The 17,135-nt window shown below is 39.3% G+C and overlaps 1 protein-coding gene across 3 annotated transcripts in view; it reads right to left on the bottom strand.

The window, feature by feature from the left end:
• GRB14 (growth factor receptor bound protein 14) overlaps positions 1-17,135 on the bottom strand; it is a 124,815-nt gene that overhangs the window by 52,416 nt on the left and 55,264 nt on the right. The window lies entirely within an intron of this gene.

The following is a 17,135-nucleotide window of genomic DNA, read 5'->3' as shown; positions in this document are numbered from 1 at the left end:
CAAATAGGTCTTTTTTAAAGAAAAATTTTTTAGAGCCAGTTTACCACTGCATGATTGCCTCAGCTCCTCAGAGAATATATTATCTAGATCGATCAATCAATGCCCAGAGTTTCCCTGGCAACAATGACTATTTCAGAGATGGGGGCATGACCTAATCAGAGCTGATCAGGGCCAATCTGGACATCATAAAGTGGGTCTTCTTTTCCACTGGGCAGGGGTAGGTGTGGCTGCTACTGTTCACAAACAGAAAGACTGTGAAAAAATAGGGTCCCACATGGAATAAACCACACCAAGAGATAAAAAGAGTCCTGAGAATAATCCTGTGCCCTTGGACCAAGGAACTTGTGAAGTCTTTGTGTTTTAATCATATGTGTGCTATGAGGCTGTACACTTCTAGTGGTAATATCCACCTACTTATCTCCCTTGTTCTAGCCATAGACCTGCTCTAACTCCTCCATACTGCTAGAGGAATAAACTTTCTAATAGCCGATCATATCAGGTCATTCTTCTAGAATTCTTCAGGGGCTCTTCATTGTCCTAACCCAAGCAGCTCATTGTGCAAAGTCCCCATGCAAAGTGCACATCCTCTGCTAAGTGTTTTAATATAAGGCTGGCTTCCTAGGTGGTTCAGTGGTAAAGAATCCGCCTGTCAATGCAGAAGACACAGGAAATGTGGGCTCAATTCCTGGGTCAGGAAGATCCCCTGGAGAAGGAAATGGCAACCCACCCCAGTATTTTTGCTTGGAAAATCCCATGGACAGAGGAGCCTAGGGGGGCTACAGTCCATGGTCGCAAAGAGTTGGACATGACTGAGTGACTGGGCATGCACATGTATGTCAGTGAAAGAGTTGGCTGTTGCCCTCAGAGAGCTGAAGCACAGTGGGGAAAGCAGTATTAAAAACAATAATTAGAAAGTAGACATAAAAATGCAGTATGTTACTCAATCATCAAATGGGTGTTAGGGAAAGCCCAAAAGACATCCCTGGGAAAGTGATATTCAGGCTAAGACCTGAAGGAAGAGTGGGCAGTAGCTAGGCAAAAAAGAGTAAGAGCATTTCAGGATAAGAAAAGTGAAGTCATGCAAAGTACCTGGGGCAAGAAGAAACTTGGCAGGTTCTAATGATTAAGCGAGTCAGGGGTGGCAGGAGTAGCAGAGAGCATGGTCCTAAGGACACAAGTCGTAAACATGATGGTCGTAAGAGGGGTGTAAGACCCTAAGTTCAGAACTGACTTAAGAATCACTGAGCTTACAGGTGGTAAACAAACTTGTGGACATGGATATATCAGACAAGGGAGAAAAGGAAGAAGCATGAGGGAAAAAAAGAATCTAGGGCTGAACCCTGAGAAATTCCAATATTTAATGGCGAGTTAGAGGCAAGAAAAGTCTGAAAGATGAAGTGAAATAGAGAACCAGGGAAGCAGGGCCCCAGGGAATAAAGCCCAAACTCTAGCACACACACAGCATGCATGTGTGTGCTCGGTTGTTCAGTCGTGTCTGACTCTTTGTGACCCCGTAGACTGCAGCCCACCAGGCTCCTCTGTCCGTGGAATTCTCCAGGAAAGGATACTAGAGTGGGTTGCCGTTTCCTTCTCCAGGGGATCTGCTCGACCCAGGGATGAAACCCGCATCTCCTGCATTGGCAGGCAGATTCTTTACCACTGAGCCACCTGGGAGGCCCCTCATAGCGTGCGGACCCCCAGCAAGTCAGCCTATGGACCAGGTCACTCTGATCTTAGACAAGTATGATATACATTTGCTACTTCTTCTATTTGCTCATGAGGTATCGTCTACTTGAAATCTTTGCTCCAACCACCAACAACATGCTTTATCTGGCAAATTCCTACTTATCATTTGGCTCCAATTTCCATAGCACTTCCTCCAGAAAGTCTTCCTTGACTGCCCTTGGCTTTGTAATGTGCCCCTTGCAGTGCTCTTATTTTATAATTTTGTATTTGAATATCTTTCTCCTCAACTGTACTAGTAAGCTCCTTTAAGGAAAATCTCTATTTACTCACCATTTGACATGATATCCCAGGGACTGAGCCCAAGTAAATGTATGGCTTAATAAAGATCTTTGGAACAAATGAACTTTGTACCCGTGCAAAATGTTTTGCACATAATACTCAATGCATATTTGTAAATTTTAATTTGGAAAAATTTTTCTGTTGCAAAAGTATAAATTGATCAAATTTTAATGCTTGGGAAATTAAAATTCTTCTATTTTTCTTGTAAATAATCTTAGGTAAGAACTGACAATATTGCCATCAGCAGACAGTTCTGAGTTTTGAAGTCACTGAGGCAGCTATAAGGTCATTTTATATCAGAAAAACTTAGAAATAAAAATCTGGAGACACTGCCAAAATCAGATGCAAGTGTCTGAGCCCTCAATTCAATTCCTTTACTTTAGGGTTAATACGTGTGGCTCACTAAGATCCCAAGATCTATTTGGAATTTCAGTGTTTCCTGTGATTGCAGCTGGGTAGGCTATTGTTCTTATGCCTGTGTCTACAGTGCCTTCAGACAAATCTCAGTGTCAGACAGTTGCTGAGGTGCTAAGAGATGCTGTCCACCATGCTGCTGCGGTCAAGCACTGGTGGGAGCATTTGCCAAAAGCAACACGAAGATGACCAATCCTGAGAGGACAAGAAGATTTGACTTGGGGCTGCTCCTTCATGTGGAACAATGATAAGCCGCCATTTCAGTACCCTCAGAGGCCACTATCCACTCCATACCAGGGAACAAGGGATTGGGAATGAGCTGGTGGCCACTGGACAGGTTCCCTGGACTTCCTGACTACCCCCATGCTTTCTTGCAATAAACTCCCATCACGTAGGATAATGGAAGCATGCCTCTTATTTTTCATGCTCTATTGTTTATATCAGATGAACTACGAAATGAGAATCTGGAGATATTATTCTGAAGTCTAAGCCAAATTCAAGAAGAGAACAAGGACAGAGCAAGAGGTAAACATTGGGGAAAGCGAAAAAGACATCTAACCAACCAGGAAATGCCATTAATCTTGTCAGTTGATGCTGCTGCAAATTTTTAAAAAAATAAAGTTACCAAGAATTGAGACACACAAATTTAGAAGGACAAGGCTAATTTAAATTTCTGGAATAATTCAATATACTCATTTTTTAAATAAATAACACTTGTTAGGAGAAAAACTCAATATTTTTGCTTGAACTCCATTTCAAATCTTTCTTAAAAAAAAAAAAAAGTTTGATTTAATGCTGACATTTGTCCAAAATATACATTTATCTACAAATGATGAAATTACATTTTTGGTTGATATTCCACAGTCCCTGTCATCTCTCAGATCTATTCAGTACTTATGAAAAACTCCTTACACTACCAATGGAGAGGCTTTGTTAAAATGTCTCATTACTTATTTCTCCTTGAAATATGTGAAAAGGGGAAAGATAATCTAACCCTTAACTCTTTAGTAGGTTGAATAAGCCCCTCGCCAATATTATTACTACATTAAACTTTTCTATTTAAGAAAAATGTCAAGTCATAAGTGAAACTACATGACTACTACAGATTTAAACTAAGGTACAAACTTTTGTGATCATACAAAAACCAAACAGCAGGGTTGCTCTTAAGAATCATTAGAGCAAAACAGCGGTATCCTATTTCCTCCACATACTGAAAGATAAAAACAGAGAGATATGGAGATCATATAATCACGCTATCTAATAAAGGGATATTGTACATTTCTGGAGAAGGCAATGGCAGCCCACTCCAGTCCTCTTGCCTGGGAAACCCCATGGACGGAGGAGCCTGGTAGGCTGCAGTCCATGGGGTCACTCAGATGACTGAGTGACTTCACTTTCACTTTTCACTTTCATGCATTGGAAAAAGAAATGGCAACCCACTCCAGTGTTCTTGCCTGGAGAGTCCCAGGGATGGGGGAGCCTGGTGGGCTACTGTCTATGGGGTCACACAGAGTTGGACACGACTGAAGTGACTTAGCAGCAGCAGCAGCATTGTACATTTCCAATGCAGTGGCCCAAATCCTCAACTTTCTATATAAAGTAAAAAAAAAAAAAAAAGGGTAAAAAGTCATATCAATTGATCCACGAGATCATTTGCAATTGTATATTAGCAAGAAGAAATCCTCCCGGAACCCTAAAGAAGAACAGGCACTGTCTCTGTCTCATCAATGAGCAGATGCTTGATTAGCAAGAAAGACAAGCTAAGATAAGATCTGTCTATAACATCCTGCCAGGATGAACAGAGAGAGCTCTCAAGGACAGCCAACAATGTACCTACAGGCTGTGTTGAGGAAACCCTCAAGTGTCATTGTAATCCTGATAGAGCAGCCTTGGCCTTTAGAGTGGTTTACAGTTTAAACTGCTCTAGGAGCATATGGCATCCAGCAATGAAAACGTAATATAAAGACCCAGTAGCCCCTGCAAGAGGACATGCCGGCATGTGGATGGAGCAGATCTCTGTTTTGGCTGACATCCTTACCAAGGAAGTTTATATACTTTACATCCCAACTCCCCTAGACTGGCCCTTCATAAAAAAATAAGTGGAGGCAAGAGATTAAAAAATTAACATAACTCATTTTAACAGCAGTAGACACAACAATGTTCAAATATACAAAGACAGCAAGAAATGGTTAACTTCAGAAAAGAAATCTGAAAGCCTAGGGACTAAAAGAGATGAATGACTTAAAACATAAGACAAAAGCTATTGCCAAAAATTAAGAGACTGAAGTTGAAAGTCAATCTGATATATATTGCTTTGCCCCCAAAGCACACACTCTAGTCATCTGTTATTTTCCCCGGAAATTCTCATTCTCAGAGCAGATTATGTGGGAAGCCTCAGGAAAGCCCTGGGCGGGGGCTAAGCAGTCAGCCTTTCTCTTCCTTCCTGCAGACTCAAGAAAGTAATGGAACAGGATGGCTAGTTCCTTTCCAAACTGGATTCATCCTAGAATATGGGGAAAAAACTCAGGATTGTCATCTGGTCATTTGGCAATACCACAGAGCAGAAAGGGGTAATGGACCCACTGGTAAGTAACTAGCTACTTGATAACCTTCCCCCATTTATTGCTTTGTTTCTTCAGAGAAAAGAGGAAAAGGTGATAATCATTCCACAGGTAAAAAGCAAGCACAGACTAAGCATAACGACATGAGCAAGAATCTACAGGATGAAGCAAGAGACCTTTTTAAAAAAAAAGAAGAAAGAATGAGCAAAAGAGAAGGAAAAAGACCACTGGATATGGCCATTTTCTGTGTCAAAGTTTCTATTTTGGGAAAAATTAAATTTGATTTTTAGATTAAGTACCCTTAAATACCACACTTGATATTTAATTAAATATAAGTTAAACAGTATCATTTAAATACCAAGATCTTACTACAATGAAAATTACCTAACTTTTCAAAAGAAAAATACATGCATTTATTGTACCTATTAATCATATATGATGTTTATATATAATTAATAGAAAATAAGGAACAAGGTAAAGTCCATAGAAATTTGATTTCAACTAGGTCCCAAAATAAAGCTTATTTCTACTGCTCTTTAAAATTTTATCATCCAAGTACAGCCAGATTATAAAGATATCTTAGTGCTTCAGATGTTTTTTCTCCATTATTTTTAACAGATAGGCAATGTACCTAAAACAGTGAAATATTTTTATATAGAGGTCAGAGTAGCCCTGGATTTTTACATTCTTCTAAATAAGGAACGCAACGTCCTAAGATAAGAGGAGACAGATATTTTGAATTAAGCAACTCAATGTGTTCCCGTGAAGGAAATGGCAAATAATATATTCATTCTCGCTTTTTCCAGACCTCTAGCAAAATGTTATATCTAAAAACAAAGACTGTGCCAAAAGATCCTAACAGTTCAAGAAAAGCTGTTGCTTCCTTATTGCTACCCTTCATATTTTGCTAGCTGTCAAATATTTATTAAGAGCAAAACAGTACATAGTTTAGAGAAATCAGATAGTAGGGACTTAAATTCTTGTCATTAGAAGAGACATTCAACAACATATTTTATTTGAGCATGAGCAGTGCATGCTCAATTAGCTATCAGATATGAACTCAAAATAGATACCGTCACCAATATCAGAATTACAAGAAGTGACTGACATAAATGGGTCCATTTCATACTCCGGTGGCCCCTTTCAATTTTATTCCCTACCATCCTTCCCTTATTCTCTAACTCTGATCATATTTTTCTCAGTATCTTCAAACAGCCATGCCCCTTCCTAACATGGGGTCTTTGCACCTTCTACTACCACTGTCTAGAACACTGTCCCTCCACCTCCTGCTTCTCCTCCCTCAGATAAACCATCCATTCTGTGGGGAAGTTTTCAAGGCTCCTCCCAGTTTAGGTCCCAGCCCTCTGTTTCATGTATGCATACATGCAACTATGTGATTACTATCCATCAGCTTCCTCTCCTCCGCATGCTACATGACACCAGGGATGACGTCAATATGTAATTCCCACGATGTTCCCCGCAGCAGTCAGCACAGGGTAAACACTCCTTTAGTGATGACTGATACCATCATGAACGGCTCTGTAGGAGACAATATTAGGGATTCCAAAACAGTAGCTTGGACACCTCACAGGGTTTAAAAACTTCTAGGGGAGGAAGGGCCTGCATGAGACCAAAGAGAAAACACAGGCAAAGTTTTCAAGAAATCGGCAGACTCAACAAAGGTGGATGAGATGACATCTCTAGGACTTTGTGAGAATTTGAAAAAAATAAAGACCGTATGCGTGGAACAAATATCATGAGCAAAGATACTTGGACTGAAGAGGTGAAAACTATGCATGAAACAGGAGACGAAGACTCAGCTGAGATGAGACAGACTGAGTTCTGAGGACCAGCTGAGGAAGCACGGGCGCTGGGAGGCCTGTGAAAGAAGCATCTTGGCCCAGCAGTGCTGGACACTGGTTTCCATCAATGCGAGCTAGCGAAGGGGGCATCCCCAAGAGGGGATCCATTTTAATATACACAGATGACAAACTACCTTTTTTTCAATGGCTGGAAATAGATAATTAAGTTTTAAAAAGACAGTTTTACTAGAATAAGATTATCAAGTGGTAAGAGAATGATAAATAACCACATGGCGATCTAATCATTTGGGAACAAGTTCAGTTACAGGTAACAGAAAAATCTATTTGACAATGGCTTATCAACCAAATTAAAGTTTTAATTTTTTTTTTCTTTTTCTCACATTTGACACCAGAGGTGGACAGCTCAGGGTCTGATGAGGCCATTCCATCAAGTAACTATGGATCCAGGCTCTTTAAATGTCGGCTCACAATCCCTCAAGGTCACAAGGTGGATCATCCCCACAACACCTCTATAAAAATCCTCAACTTGGTTACATCTGGAGGTTATAACATTTTAGCAGGAACATAAGAGTGCGTGCCAGGATAAAGAAATGAACTAACTCAGAGTTAAAGCATCTGTGTGGCTGGGGATCCATACAGTTCTTCTGGGAGTTTTGTATGAATTCAGAAAGCCAGGATGAAGCTTTTTGCTGTATAAATTCATTTCCCGTCTAGCATCAGGCCCTGAGGCCCAGTGTGGCCTCACTTCTGGAAATGCCCCAAGCCTGGCATGGTAGGGGATTTAGCACTGCCCCACCTGACAATCTGGATCGGTGACACTGGAAAACCATGCCATGTCTAGGCTTCCAACCAAGAGAAGAAAGCATGTCTGCAGGCAAAGAGGGGCCCAGAAACTCTCCTTCAAGCCCCTTTGCTCTTCTCTGTTCTTGCTCCTTTCTGCTCTCCTTCTCAGGCCAAGAGCCAGGCATATTGCTCATTCCTTGGACTTTCTTTCTTCCTCAAGGATAGCAAGAAAGACCCTAACTCAAGCGGGTGTCCAATTTTATAAAGCAAGATATCAGAAGCCGTTTCAGTGTGTTCTGTTACGTGGTAGGAAAAAGGGCAAAAGAAACAGCTCCAATTTCATTATAAAAGAAAGTAAACATTAAAATTAAGTCTAAAAATATCCCAAACCGTGGACACACACATATACATATGAATATATTCATGTTATTTTAGGACCTAAATCCAACACAAATAATAAAGAGGGTCAAAGCACAAATCCCACTCTAATGTTCCCAGTAACTTCATCAAAGGAGTGTTCTCTGAAGTCTCAGTGTTTTTAAAACTCATGTAATTCCTGTGAAGATGCCAGTGCTGACTAATTCATCTTTGAAGTAAAAAAAAAACAAACCCTTCACAAGTGCTAATGCTTATTCATATTTAAAGCAGAAAACCACTGGTCATGCTTATGTTGGACACAATGTTATTCCAGTATCTCGTTTCAGTTTTTCAGCAGTCCTTTGTTCCCAGAATAACTATAAGACATGCCTAAGCAAAAAAGTTAATAAATGTTTCACACAGTGAGGAAGAAGGACAAGTAGGGGAGGGGCAAGGGGGGAAGAGTTTAGAAAAGAGGAGAAAACATGAGCAGAGGAAACAGAATATTTATTAGAGCCCAGGACCCATCAGACTTTTTGCTGTAAATTCTTGAGCTGCCTGGCATCAACTGAAGCACTTTTAGGACCTACTTGTTTCAGTGATTTTCAAAAGCACATCTCACATTTAACTTCTCTGAACTTTAGGTGTAATTTACCATTGATGATTATGGCATAGTTTAATTGGAAGCATATAAGATAATGATGCTTTTTGTGATGTAAGGTGCCAGAGAATCAATGAAATATGCGATATTCAGTCTTCTGATACACCTGCAGGTATTATTTTATGAACTTTTAACAACATGCAAACTATCACTTTCTAGACCTAACATTCCCATATTGTGATAGCACTAGGGAAAACTGATTAATATCCATTTTTTATAATTTTACCTTTTTCTCACTTTTCTAAATATTTCTTTTCTATCAGTGTAAAGCATGTGTATCAATATAAAACATGTATATTTCCATAAAATGGAGTAGGAAATGGCAACCCACTCCAGTGTTCTTGCCTGGAGAATCCCATGGACAGAGGAACCTGGGGTGGCTATAGTCCATGCTGTTGCAAAGAGTCGAACACAACTGAGTGACTAAGTACAAGCACATTCCTATAAAAAAAAAATGGCATCAATACTGTTAGAATTATAAAATACTTAAGGCTGCCAGGACTCTTAGAAACACTCACTGAAATCTTCCCATTTTACAAGTGAAGAAGCTGAGACTGAAGAGGGCCTGACTTGCCAGGGGATCTCCATCTGCTCACTGGCAGAACCTACCAGGGAACCCGTCTCTGGGTTCCTACCTGGTCTTTCCAGTCTGCTTACCCAACTTTATGCTGCTGTTTTGACAAGACATCTTGGATAAACACATTAGATAATTGAAAACCCAAATATGCAACCACATGCAAATACGGCTCCAAGCACCCAGCTTTTTGAATGTCAAAAAAGTTATTCTTTGTGTTTCACCTTTTTCAGCACAACTTGCCAGGAAAAAAAAAAAAAAAAGGCATATTCAGAAACAGCCAGCAGAGGGAGTCTTTACTTCTCGGTGCAAATAGACAAAAGAAAACAGGATGCTTTGAAAATTGCTTTAATTTTGTTAGCCCTTTAATATTTAATACTGCTTTATTATTATTGGGCTTTCCTGGTAGCTCAGTTGGTGAAGAATCTGCCTGCAATGTGGGAGATCTGGGTTCAATCCCTGGGTTGGGAAGATCCCCTGGAGAAGGAAAAGGCTACCCATTCCAGTATTCTAGTCTGGAGAATTCCATGGACTGTATAGTCCACGGGGTCACAAACAGCTGGACATGACTTAGTAACTTTTACTTTTTTCACTTTTACTATTATTACCCCTATAGAGGTCCTGCTTAAAATAGTTGCAAGCTTCTAACAAATTTAAATCTATTTTTAAACATTCTGAACTATTTGAATTTTTAAGATAAATCATGTCTAAATCTTTAATAAGAAGGGTTAGGGGCGGAGGGTGGTGTGTATATATTTATACATATATATACATGTGTGTATATATATATATATATATGTCACTTCAGGTGGTATATAATATAAAGTCCCCTTTCCTGGAACTCAAGCTGAAGATCCTCCTTGGCATTTGGAATGATCATGTCAAAATTTTTCTTCAAATCCTGATAAAACTACCCCAACTCATTTGACTTCTGAAACTATAAAATAATACTCCTGGTATCTTCACAGACACAACTGAATGTGTACATTCAAATGTGATGTCCAATTAGGAAGCTATGAACAACAGAGGACAATGCTGTTTTGCCAAAATGGTTTTTTAATCCCTCTTTTGAAACTGTATTAAGAGCAAGCATTTTTAATATCCTATGGGAGTAGAAAATCTTTATCCTTTCAGAGAGCTTAATAACTGAAATAACCAAAAGTCTTACTTCTTGTTTTCTGCCAAAAACATTCTTATTTTTTTAGATTTGGCTTAGGGCGCTGAGGCATGGCCAGGAGAGTCAGCCCTAAGACCAGCCCTGAGAGAGAGTCTTAGACTGTTAATCAGCCCAGCTATTTTTAATCTGCTTTCATTGCCAAAAGTGGACCAGACATTGTAGTTTGCAAACTAATATGAGGTATGGCCCTCAATCGTGCAGATTCAAACCAGGTGCTTGAGGCCATAGTGGACTTCCAAAATCTGCTCTGTGATCAGACCCTAGACCACCAGCTTATCAACTATGAGTCTTAGATTCCTCATCCTGTAAAATGGGCAAAGTGACAGCAAACTCATAGCACTTCATTCATAATAGTGACTACTATTTCACATTTTTGGAAGCAAAATAAGTCCCAAGAGATTTCTACTGAGGTCCAGTGAACTCTCTCATATGGTTTGATCACTGTATCTTTGAGGCAAGATTAAGTGCACATCAAGGAAAAAATAACTAAGAGGGCAAAAGACAGAGTGGTTAAAGAAAAAAAAGGTGAGATTTGTCCAATGAGTAGACTACAGGTGGGCTTCCCTGGCAGCTCTGCTGGTAAAGAATCCACCTGCAAGGCAGGAGACCCTGGTTTGATTCCTGGGTTGGGAAGATCCTGGGAGAAGGGATAGGCTAGGCTACCCACTCCAGTATTCCTGGACTTCCCTGGTGGCTCAGACAGCAAAGAATCCAGCTATCAGACGGCAGAGAATCTGCCTGCAGTGCGGAAGACCTGGGTTCAAGACGTAGATTGGGAAAATTCTGGGAGGAGGGCATGGCAACCCACTCCAGTATTCTTTCCTGGAGAATCCCCATGGACAGAAGAACCTGGCGGGCTACAGTCCATGGGGTTGCAAAGAGTTGGACACAACTGAGCGACTGACTAAGCACAGTACAGCACAGACTACAAGTGAGAGGCAAGGGCTTGGCGGCTGCGGGGTGGAGCCCGCTCTGCAGCCTGCACGCGCCAATCAATTCTGACAGGCAGTCCCTGTGCAGGCAGGGCTCACCTGGGCTCAGTCCTGCCTCATCGTTCATTAGTACTGTGCTTTGGTTAACTTCTCCAAGCCTCACTTTTCTCATCCCAGACTGGGTTTACCCACCAATCCTTTAGGGTTCTCAAGAGGATTAAAGAGACCGTGTAATTAGTGCTGAACAGAGTATAGCTGCTTTTATTTCTATTGGTGTATGTGGATGGAAGGGAGTGCTCAAAACTGCCCAGGGCAACAAGCTGGGGGTGGGGTGGGGTGGGGGATTGAGGTGAAACAGAGCTCATGGAAAAGCAGGGTAGACCAGATAAAATGGGTCCTGAGTGCATGTCTTCTCACCACAAGGTATGGAACGCAGGGAAAAGGAAAGGAGTGCTACAGAAAGACAAACGCAAAGAACGAAATGCCAATAACAGGTCAGCATCAAAAAAGCCCAATTTCCTTTTTTTAAAAATGTGTTTATTCAATGAATAGGAATTATATCTCAGCTTTGTACATTCCCTGTGCTGGGCACTTGAGTCTAGTGATGATCAAAAATGACACAGCCCCTATCAGCGTACAGCTGACACTCCAGTAATATCCCCTCTGTCTACTGAGACAATGTCTTAACACTAGGTACAACGGTACCTCCTTCAAATATTATATATAACCCAGAAGTCCCTGATGGATATTCCCTAGGAGATTGAAAGGAGAAGTTATCTAAATATCTGTCTTATTATATTTAAATATATGTTCCCAGATTTAAAAAAAAAAATATTTATCAGCATATAATAGTTAGATTAATTTTTTTAATTCAAATTAGAGTCCTCATTCAGAAAGTGAGCAGAGGGAACAAGAATTTGAGAGACATATTGTCTTTTGTTCCCTGGCTGCACTGTATCAAAGACACTGTATCAATGGTTGATTCATTTGTTACAAGAAAATTTTTGGATACCTACTTAACAGAATAGAGCCCCCCCACACACACCATTTTTAATAGGCAGATTTTAAACTGTTTATGAAACTAGTAAAACATGCCAGATGAGGGGCGGGGGGAGAAATTCACATTTGTTGAGCTTCTACTACATGTCAAGTACTTTTAAATATTTATCCTATTTAATCCTCACAACTGTTCCGTGAGGAAGCACCATCATTCCCAAGACAGAGAAACTGACTGTTAGAAAGGTTTAAACAGAAGACACCTAAAGTCACAACACTGATCAGTGACAGAGCTGAGTTCAAACTCAGGGTTTCCTGACTCTAAAGTAGACTCTCCGCTCTATCACACTTCCTACAAGTGCACTTTTAGGGAAAAGAAACGGTCTGTGAAAACACAAAACCCATTCATCTATGTGGTACCTGTGCTGGGTGAATATGCAACTGTGTTACCCTGTATAAAAATTAAAAGGACAGAAGAAAGATTAAGGTTTAGCGGGAATGAGAACTCCAGGCAAATCAGCAAAAACAGTACTCACTACCACTTCAAGACCACCTTTCAAGCAAGTCAGCCACCTAAAGTCAAGTTACCCTCTGTGATCTCCAGTAGACTCCCCTTCTCAGGAAATCTGCTCTCTCCCCACTTACTAGCCTTTTACTGTCTCCAATCAAGCAATAAAATATTTTTGTTCAAAAAGCATAACCATATCTTGTAGCTGGCATGACAATAATCAAAATCTAAGGAACAAACATTTTCTGCATGCCTTATATGTAGGAGGCACTTGACAGCTAGTTGCCCACAAAGAACCATCCTCCCTATCTCCTGACTCTGATGAGAAGGGCAGCGTGTGGAGTTCAAGGCCTACATTGCCAGGCTTCCCTTGGATCCAGACCACATGACACGATCCTGGTCAGTAAGTGGTGAGCAGAAGCTCCTGGTTATTCCCTGGTGGCCCGTTAATACCTGACACAAGTAGCCTGTATACCCTTGGTTCCTCCCATTTTGAATGCTAGGAATGTGAGCTGGATGACTAGCAATTTGCAATTGTCTTTCCATAAAAGAAAAAGGGACCAACACTAAGGATGGCACAATAGAAAACAAGGGGCCTGAGGACATTGCAGGAAGGCTATGTTAGCTTTGGACCAATTCTTCTTGTAAAGAGAAAGAAAAATGAATTTCTCCCCTGTTTAATACACTGTCATTTGAATTTTCTGGTTACATGAAATTAAATTCAGCCTGCAACTGACAAAGCACTTTATTTAAAGAGTCTTTTCCTTAAAAGTGTAAAATTTAGTTATGAAACAAAATACACCAAATTTTGAAAACCAAATAGAGCAAGATATATAAAAGATACACGAGGTCCACAAAGAAAACTGAGAGTCAAATATGAAAAGTCAGAAAGTTTAAGATATCTAAGGATAAGATAATAAAACTTAAATATCATAAAAGGTAATAACGAAACTGATGTCACCGAGCAGGCATTACTGAATTGAGGAATAAGTAATAAAGGTACAGCCACTGACACCTGAGCCAAGACATCATCAAGACAGATGTGATGAGAATGAGTCTTAGAAGGCTTCAGGATGGTACTACAGCCTGAGCTGGGACACAGCCAATAGCCTTTGGGAAAACAAACAGGAGGATCCTGGAGTTGTCTACAGGCCCTGGAGCACAAGCCAGGGTGCAGAAGTACAGAGGGACAAACAGCACACCCCGTTTGGAGCACAAGGAGAAAAACCATGCGCTGGAGTGGAAGTTTCACATGAAGCTGGGGAGACCCCTATAGATCCAGGTCCTGAAGCACAGTGAGTGCTACGTATGCCTGGACTGATTTCATTTATAAGTTTCTGGGCAAAATAGTGACATGAAGATCTATATTCTTTCATTCTTTATAAAACTGTTTTTAGAAATTCAGAGCAATAATTCTAATTGTATGAGGAGAGAAATGAATATAACAAACTATTCTCTTGTATAATCAGGGAACTGGATCGTTTAGTAAATGGCCTTGCTCCATATTATACTCATGAATTTTGGATTTTCAAAATGATTTGAAACTTATGAAAAATATATTCTAAAAAGTATCTCTTATTTCTCTGAGATTTTGGAAGACATGTTAGAATTTTGTGTGCCTTTTAAAGTTTCTTGTAATTGTAGTATGGATAAAGAATGTAGAAATGCTTGGAAACATAGTTTGCAAAACGATTTTAATCTGATTGAGGTAGAACCCTTCCTACCCACAGAATCAAAATATGGACATCTGGCCTTCTGACCCTGCAGTCTTTCTATAAAAAGAATGTGAATTTTATATTGCACTTAGTGTAAGCCTTATAATGCTTCAGTCTTTTGTTAACTCTCTGGGACCTTAAAATAGTTTCTTGATGTAATGAACCCAATTACAGCGCTGGGTACAATTGCCTTTCCATCTCTCTCTCTCTCATTCTCTCCATTCTCCTCTCCCTCCGTCTTTCTTTCACACACACACGCACACGCATGTGCATGCACACACACACACACTCATTTTGTTGCTCACAATTGCTTTCTGAATAAAATGTTTTCTACACTAGAGCATATGGGAGTTGGTGGAGGTGCAGAGGAAGATGAAAGGATTTGTCTGAGCTAATTTCAGACTAGAAGCTGAATGGCAATTAAACACACCATAAGGCAATTTCATTAACATATTAATTCAGGAGGTAACACATATCTAATAAGAGAAGCACACTGGAAGTCACAAGACCTAGATTCTATTTGTAGCTTTGCCATTGACCTTCTGAGTGACCTTGCCTAATAAGTCACTCAACACCCAAGAGACTCAGTCTTCTCATCTGAACAAAAAAGGCATAACCTAGTAGTGATCTGAGAAAAATGCTCTGAGGTAAAGAATTCACTCAGTACACTTGATGAGGATGTGATCATTTCTGAGAGAGATGATGAAACTTTCTTCACTGGAACCTTGACTAACTACTAACTAGAATCAAGGAAATCAGATCCTAATAGAATTAGAGAAAGTAAAATGCTCTTGCCAATTTACTTCATAGAGAATCCACACAAATACCCTATTCCTCAAAGATCAAACTACATTTGATCTGCTACAAAAAAGACCCATACCATGTAACGAGTCATGTTAAAGTTCAAGTTCTCAATCCATTTCAGGAGATCTTATACCCAGTTAAATCATATGCACTTGCTGATAAGAAACTTACTCCTTAGCACTGTCAGGCATTTTCAGAAATGTCCTCAGCCTTTGAAATGATTAGGATTCCAGTTGGCAAATTATTTCGCAAGCACTACTCATTCAGGATGAGCAAATTCTATGCCAAACCTGTGGAAAAAACACCTACGTCCTTTGGAAAAGGAAGAGCTGTCCCCCAAATACTTTGAGAAATGCTTGTATTAATTTGTATCATCTTATATTATGGTGCATATAGAAAACGACAAGTTAATTACAAGTACGTAGTAATTTCCTATCTTAGGGAAAAAAAAGGCATGGTGTGACCAGAACAGATAGATGTTTTTTAGTCAGAAAAACACCCAGTTCCTAAAATAAGATTAACACTAAGATTTTCAGAACAATCTTACAGACAATGGGTCCTCTGGGGATTAAAATGTTGGGAGAAAGAAATAGTATTACATATTTTCAGCAAATGATGTGCTAAATTATATGAACATCTAATATGTGTACTCACAGGAAAGGAATAACATGGACTTGGGCAAAGGGAATTTTGACTTATGTAATTATTATAATAGAAACCTGACTAGAAGCTTATTATAAAAGACTAAGAGAAATCACAATGATATATCCATTGGCAGCTCAGACTTAATATTAATTATAATCACAGTAATCTTGTTTTGCTACTTACCAATCAGAGCTGGATGTTATTTACTCACACCAATTTCCCCTAGACTAACTGCTCCAAATACTTGAAGATGACAGCATCTTTTTCTAACATTTTATACACTAAGAAAATAAGAAATGGTTTAAATATTTTATTATAGTTATAAAAATCCAAATACTTGATTCACAAAATTATAGACACAAATAAGACTGAAGAGAGCATTTAACGAAAATCTCTCAACAATTATATTATAGGTGAGGAGGTAATGATGCCAAGTTTAAGTGACTTGTCCAAGGTCATACAGCTAGGAAATGGAGAATTCACGTGGCAGGCTTTCCACCATACCAACATGTCATGCAAAAAATACCACACTTTGAAAGTTTCTTGGTTAATCCAAACTGCAATATTAACTGGATAAAGAAGAACCCAAACATAAGGACATAGATGTGATATATGCTATTATATCTTTTCACATCCCCAGTGACTCAGGAAATCTACATAGTCATTATTAATATACTACTAAGTCTAAATCAAAATAAAGATTCCAGCTCAAAGCAAAATATTTTTAATTAAATTTGCTCAAGATGAGAGAAAGACATCAAGAAAGATAAGAACAAACGCTGGCAAAATTATCATATACTATTTCACTGCCAAGTAAGATGTCCCTGGTGTATAAGTAGTCAACTGGATAAGAAAATAAATTAAGAACAATAAAAAGAGACACTTCTTAAAAAAAAAAAAAACAAAACTCTAATTGTAAGATTTGTCATTTTCAAATAAATTAAACCATGACATCGGACTTAATGAAATACACTGATAGTAAGTATGGAAATAACATTACAGTTTCTAGAGTCACCAGAATCATTCAAAAATTACAGTGCCAAAATGTGTTTTGGTGCTTTCTTTTTTTATAGAACAGATTTGATTCTTTAAGGATTTCAATACATGCTTCTTATTTGGTGCATTTACAAGAGAAGTTTAGTATATTCAGCTTTACTTAA

Source organism: Giraffa tippelskirchi, chromosome 3 (genome assembly GCF_054371585.1).
Source record: "Giraffa tippelskirchi isolate mGirTip1 chromosome 3, T2T-mGirTip1v1.2.pri, whole genome shotgun sequence".
NCBI lineage: Eukaryota > Metazoa > Chordata > Mammalia > Artiodactyla > Giraffidae > Giraffa > Giraffa tippelskirchi.
The sequence above is the reverse complement of the archived record's forward strand: the minus strand, read 5'-3'. Positions and strand labels throughout refer to the sequence as shown.